A 7,382-nucleotide genomic window follows, 5' to 3' on the forward strand; every position below is an offset into this window, starting at 1 on the left:
GGCTATCGAATCTAAACCGATTGAACAAGCAAACGCTGAGATAGCTGAATTCTCATTTACCTTTTTACCGTTTGCCTTACACCATGTTCGCTGCTCCCTTAACTGGACGACTCACGTAACTACTCACTTTCGCTGCGAGAGAGAAAATCCTTTTTTCAAAACAGAATTTTCATCAGGGCTGCCACTGGATTTTTTTCGGTTTCTTCTCAATCACACAATAATTATTATTATTATTTATAGGGGATATATACAAGTCTGGGTTATACTTAATTAGCACACTCGCTACTAGGGCCACACAATAATATAACTGGATAACGACTCTATCATGTATATTCATTCGTAATCATCGAATATTCAAATTATAAAAAGGGGCGTAAAGGAACTGCGTTTATCTCTTTTGCTAATCTTCTGTAACCTTTGGTTGAGTATCATTTTTAAAAGTAACAACTCTGGCTTTGGTTAAGTTGTGCTTTTCATTTCCGTGCCGTAAACGCAGGTGTATGTTATTGTTGTGTCTATCAGATGCTCACATTTACAGTTCGCTCACATTTAGGCTCTAAACTTTTTTGCTTATAAAGTTACACACCTTTGATCGAAAAATCTAGTTTCTTTACACATTGAAAATGGTTTTACGTATGTGCAATACAAATGAAATATACATACATACATATGTTATATTTTATTTGGTGAAAATATTCATATAACCACCTACTACTACCTACAACCCTATTCATATCACCAAATAGTTACTCACAAGGGCAACTTCTAAGGTGAATTTATTCATCAGCTTCATTTGTAACAGCTTTACGTATGTAGCTAAACGAAATCAAGAGAAAACTTTTTTCTATTTATTAACTTCCCACTCAGGATATAACGAAAAAAACAAATTAATTGCGCATGCGTCAATTTGAGCAAAACAAAAAACTTGACAAAACAGAGAGTACTGAGAAAGTTCGCCTGATGAGGTTTTTCGAGAACCACTTTTATTAAAAACTCAACTATTTTTGAGAACTGAAAAGGTTTAAATGCCACTTATGGTTCAGAAATAAATTAGTTTAGAATGCAAGGGAAATAGTTTTTAAGTGATTTTTGTTCATGCTGTTCTTGTTGTTATCATTCACTAAATATTCTCCATTTTAACTATTAAAACTGCACAAAATTTATAAACTTCTTTTTAGGCAAATCATATCCGATAAACTTTTGACAGTTGATACAATTTTAAATTTTCCTTTTTTTAACTTTATAGGGGCACGTATTTCGCGCGCTCGCCTGCAGAAAAATCCAAGTATGTATTCTGCATTACCAAGAAAAATAATACACACCCCAGAAAAAAAAGCACTTTATTAAATTTATTAAATAAAGTTCAAGTCAGTTCCCTCCTTAAGGGGTTACATCTAGTTAGAATTTTCAAAAAATCGATTTTTTTTTTATTTCATTTTTGTAATGTACATATATTTAAGTAAACACTATGAAAATTTCAAGTCATTCCGAAGATTATTTTTGAAGTTATACGCATAAATGTAACGACGCGTCAGAGCACTTTAAATTAGCTTTTAAAACTTTAACCTTGTTTTTCTCAAAACTGTGTTTTGAAAGTCGGTGACCACGATTTCTCGGAAACGGCTAAACCGGTTAGTCTGAAATTTTTACACCGGCTTCTGAACTATATTTTCTAGTACTTAATCGAAGCTTTTTTAAAACCGATAAACAGTTTTTTGTTTATACACAATTTAAGGCCAAAACTATTCCAAAAAATAGATTTTTTTTTTTTGAGAAGCCGCCATTTTGTCAATAATTTTTTTTTTGCTTATTCCTTCGATTAATTACAAGAATATACAATACTTTAATCAAATCCGTTAGGTTTTTTCATTTCAGATAATCCACTTCGGAGATATAGTGGCCACCGTAAAACGTCTTTTTTTGGAGGGGTTCCTGGAAATCTGCTGTAGCAGCTATAAAAACTGTTATTCTTGCAAATAAATTTTTTTTAAATATTATTCAAAGTTACCATAATATGTGTACAAAGGCTTAAAACAATTAATTCAGAAGTTTTATCAGGAAAATTTTTTTAAAAACCTCATTTTTCAGGGCTTCTAACTAGATGTAACCCCTTAATACGAAAAAATTATTATATTCATTATTTTTCAATACGGTCCCAAAAGGAGCAAAAGAAAGATATACCTCTGTAATAACTACAGTAGAAGCTCGATTCTTGCACACCTCGATACTTGCGACCCAATTTTTTTTCATGACGTTCTCAGTACTTGCGACATTAAACAATTTTTATCCGATAGTTGTAACATTTTTTGTTTCGTCTTTCTCTTTTTACGTTGTATTTTTGAGAATAAAACATGGGGAAGTACCGTCGATGTCATTCTAGTTATGACATTTTTTAATTGAATCAGCTGAATGAATTTGGGGCAAGTACCATCTAATTTATTTGCTGACGAAATTACAATATTGAGTTATCTTTTGGATGGTGTGGTGTCATTATGACATAGAAAAAAATTTACGTTGCTTATAATAAAAGAAAATGCTGACATTCGAACAAATTAAATGCGGGAATATGCATTCATGCATTAGCTAAAAACTTTCACGTGCATATAGCAACAATAACTCGTATTAAAAAAATGTACAGTCCATTAAGAAGTTTGTTACACGATCTGTTCCAAATAAAAGGAAAAGTCTGAAGATTTCTGAGTTTGGGAAAATCGAAAGGCGTTGTTCCATTGGGTTGCGGTTCAAAAGGCCGAAAACTTACCAATTATAAGTAATGTGCTAAACGGGAAAGCCAAGTTATGGCATGTCAAAATTCAGGAAAAGATTGGAGGTTTACACACTAGCAATGCTTGGGTTGCAAATTAAAAAAAAACGCATGGTAAGAGTGACTCCAGCAAACCATTTTTGGAAAAATTCAACCAAACAATTATGGATTATGCATTCCGTACAGCAGACATAGAATCCCGATGAGTCTACCTTATTTTCGAAGCTCTTACCTGTAAAGAATTACGTTTCTTGCTTGTACAAATGCTGCCGGGAATCATAAAGTCAAAATAAGGGTTTGGGAAATCGGCGAATCCGCGTTCATTAAAGTTGTTTACTGATGTGTCTGTTGTCTACAAAGGAAATAGAAGTGCTTGGATGACCTTAGATTTATTTGAGTGAACAAGGGAGTGTGTTCAAAACACACCAACAAATAAACTTATATAGAAATCAGTTATTTCATCAAAAGTTATTTTAATTTGTATGTAAAAATGAAGGTACTGGCGACAACTTCGAAACTTGCACCGAGCCTGATTTTTATTAGGTGCAAAAATCGAGTTTCTATATTATGAAATGAACTGGTGTTTGTGTTTCTGTCTACTTATACTAATTTATTGAAATATACTTATGTTAACTCTTGTGTATAATAATTGGGTATGGATAAGTTTCCGTCCTTTCTTAGCAACAGCTACGAATTATTTGAACAATTAAATAATACATGATATTATGTAAAGTCTGTGCCATTGGAAGCTACAACTCAACTCCATCTTTCAGGCAGCATACGGATTCGTCACTGACGAAAAATTCGAGTTCTTTTGACTTGATCCATTCACTGAGCCAGTTTGCGATGCTGTCGTAAGAAGTGATCCGCTCCCCAATAAAGACTGACTGCATTGATCGGAACAGATGATAATCCGAAGGTGCAATATCTGGGAAATACGACAGGTGGGGTAAGATTTCCAAATTCAGTCCTTCTCAATATTTCTGAAACTACACTGCTGGTCTTAGGTTAGACGCACGTTTAGTTGCATACAACTTTGCTTCATATTTATTTATTAAAGGACGACAAAAAAGAAGTTGATATGCAAAAACATATCTTATTTAATGATACTTTAAATATAATATTCAAATAATTATACATATTTAACAAAATTGTGTTTTTCAAACATTTTCTTAAAGCTACTCAAAATAAGGCGAATTTTTCTTGGTCATTAGAATAGACGCATTTTGGCTTTTTAATTTTTATAAGAAAAGTATTTGGATTTTAACTTAAATTACTATTTGATTTATTTGAAATAAAAAAAAATAATTTCAGTAATGAGTACTGCCTCCTTTTTTAGTAATAACTTCATAAATCCGGTCCTTCATAGAATGATACAAGGAATCTCTGTAGTTCAAGGAAATCTCGCTCCAAGCACGTTTAATATCTGCAGTTAATGTTTCCTTATCTTCGTATTGCTTTCCTCCTTCGTATACCTTCCGTGTTAGCCAGCCCCAAACATTTTCAATTACGTTAAGATCTGGAGAATATGGTGGCCAGGTCATGATATTAACGTTTTGACTCGAAATAAAAGATTTTACTACTCGAGAGTTATGAATAGGAGCATTGTCTTGTTGAAAAATCCAAGGAATTGGTCCAAAGAAATCTTTTAATTTTGGAAATACGGACTCCAACAATGTTTTGAAGCGATCGCCGTTCATCTTTTGATCGATAAAAATCCAGTCAATTGTTTCATAAAACGTGATAACACCCCACACCATTATTCCTCCTTCTCGGCTATGGTGGCGAATTAAATATAGCTCATCTTTCCGCAAATCGTGATAATAATATTGAAATCCATCAGGGCCATCTAAATTAAAACGTTTTTCATCAGTAAATACAACTGAACGCCAATCATTTAGTCGAGTGTCAGATTGGACAGTCCACGTCATGTATTCTTTCGCGAATTGAAGACGGTTTTCTTTGCGTATTGCATTCAAAGGGGGTTTTTTCTTGATTTTTAGACGCTTCAGGTGTCCTGCTTTTCTGATCGTACGCTGAACAGTTGATAGCCTCTGGATCCTTCAAATATCTGTCAACAGTTCTGGAGCTGCGATTTATTTGTTTGGCAATGTTCCGATTGGACAGTCCTTGCGAGTGAAGAAAGTCTACTTTTTGACGTTCCAATTTCTTTTTTCCCATTTTTTTCATCAAATGTAGCTCGAAAACACTTTATTTGTTTATTTTTGATATTTTTCAATACGAAAGTTTACACTTGTCCACGCAATACGAAGAAATTTAAGCTGCGTCTAATTCAATGACCAACCGAAAACACGTGTGATTGCCATAGAAATTTCTATAATCTCCGAATGTACAGTTATTTTTTCGCAAATCAACCAGCTGTCAGCATTTTTTTTTCGAACAAGATTCGCACTTTGATAAGAAAAGCATTTTGGACAATTAGAACAAGCATGACAATAAATAATTGATTTTGTTTAAAAAAAACGATGGTGCGTCTAACCTAAGACCAGCAGTGTATTTAGCAAATTGTGGCCTGGCGTTGTCATGGAGCAAAATCAGTTTTTCATGTCTACCGTCCCATTCCGGCCGCTTTTTTTGAGAGCTCCATTCAAACGCATTAGCTACAGTCGGTAACGATCGCCAGTGATGGTTTCAGATGGTTTAAGGTGTTCATAATATATGGCACCGTTCTGATCCCACCAGATGCACAACATAACCTTTGAAGCAAGAATATTTTTTTTCGCTGTCAATCGACTTGGTTCACCGGCAGACTCCAACATTTTCGACGCTTATCATAATTATTATAATAGATCCATTTTTCATCCCCAGGGACGATACGATGCAGAAAACCTTTTCTTTTCTGCCGTTCAAGAAGCATCTCACACGTCACCAAACGTCTCTCGATATCACTCTCTTTCAATGGATGTGGCACCCAGTTACTTGCTTTCTGGACGATCCCCATCGTGTGCAAAGTTTACCGACGGTTGATCTGTCAATAGTGATCAATATATCATACGACACATTTCAGCTGCACTTTTCTTTAAAAGGTAATAATGAAGCAAGATTTCGCGCCAATGCTGTTTTTCGGAACAAACGTAGAGATTTTTGGCGTCAGATAAAAAAGGATCTTTACGCTTCAAACGAATGTCAACTACTCCGATCGAGGCCTCACATATACACCTCCAAATCACCAGTATATTAGTAGAGCGAACACAAAAATAGTATCAGCTGCGACACCTCTTTTTCGAGGGCGGAAACTTATTTCCATACCCAATAAAATTAAAAAAGTTAACATACCCTTGCTCTTGCCGAATACAACATCATCCATATTTATCAAGATTCCTCATATATTGTCTAGATACCAAATAATATTTATAATACATAATAATAATGATTATTTTTTATGAAACTGGTCGATCTTTAAGAATATTTATTCTTTTTTGGTGGAAATAATCGTCCGAATGGGTGTCAAGAAAGCTTTTAGATTTATCAGTATTTGCACAGAATAACAAAAGTCTCGATGATTGATAAAAATCTTTAATAATTTTGTCAAAAACAAAGAATAGATATAGTGCAGAACTAATTATTTGTGTTTCCAGTTATTTGACAGCCCATTTTATATTATGGTATCTTTTATATCTGGTAATAAACAGTTAAAAAAATTCTGTACTCGCATTGAAGAAAGGTCATTCATGCACAATAATTCAAAACTATGCAATTAGGAAAATTTTTGGAAATTTAACAGAAAATAACGAAAGGCTATTAATGATGGTGGCCGCCGTACCCGAATAGGTGTGTGTGTGACTACTATTCGGAATTCAGAGAGAACGTAGGTTTGAATCTCGGTGAAAGATCAAAATAAAGAAAAAGTTTTTTCTAATAGCGGTCGCCCCTCGGCAGACAATGGCAAACCTCCGAGTGTATTTCTGCCATGAAAAAGCTCCTCATAAAAATCTCTGCCGTTCGGAGTCGTCTTAAAACTGTAGGTCCCTCCATTTGTGGAACAACAGCAAGACGCACACCACAAATAGGAGGAGCAGCTCGACCAAACACCCAGAAAGGGTGTAATATTATATATAATATAATACGTGCATTTATTTTTCAGTCGCACATTTGCTACATATTACGCACCGGCTGAGAGAGACACCAGGGATAGTTTTGAAAAAGCTGTCGATAGTTCTTTGGAAGGTGAAGGAGAAGAGCCCCGTGAAGTTAATAACAATACAAATACGTAATAAAGCCAGTGAAGATTTTTATTTTGATATTGTAAATGGTTTTTTGGCAGGTGTGAAAAAAGATCCAAGTCTTGTTATTGATAAAGCGATTTTGTCCAGGCTAAAAATTTAACAAGTATGTAATCAAGAGATTCAATTTTATTCAATATAATTACAAAAAATTAATTAAGTTTGCATACATTGAAACAGGTTCGGTATTTGTGTGAGTAATTCGGAAGACTTTGCCGCAAAAACAATTATTCATAATATCAACGCTTTAGAGGGCAAACATCGGGTCTCAATTTTATTGCCCACTGTTCAATATAATTGACACGCGGAGAATGCTGAGTTGTTTAAGGCAATATACGAACGTTTTGTCGATGACTTGCGCAAATTGGCTGCAA

The sequence above is a fragment of the Anastrepha obliqua genome, chromosome 4 (genome assembly GCF_027943255.1).
Source record: "Anastrepha obliqua isolate idAnaObli1 chromosome 4, idAnaObli1_1.0, whole genome shotgun sequence".
In the NCBI taxonomy this organism is placed as follows: Eukaryota; Metazoa; Arthropoda; class Insecta; order Diptera; family Tephritidae; genus Anastrepha; species Anastrepha obliqua.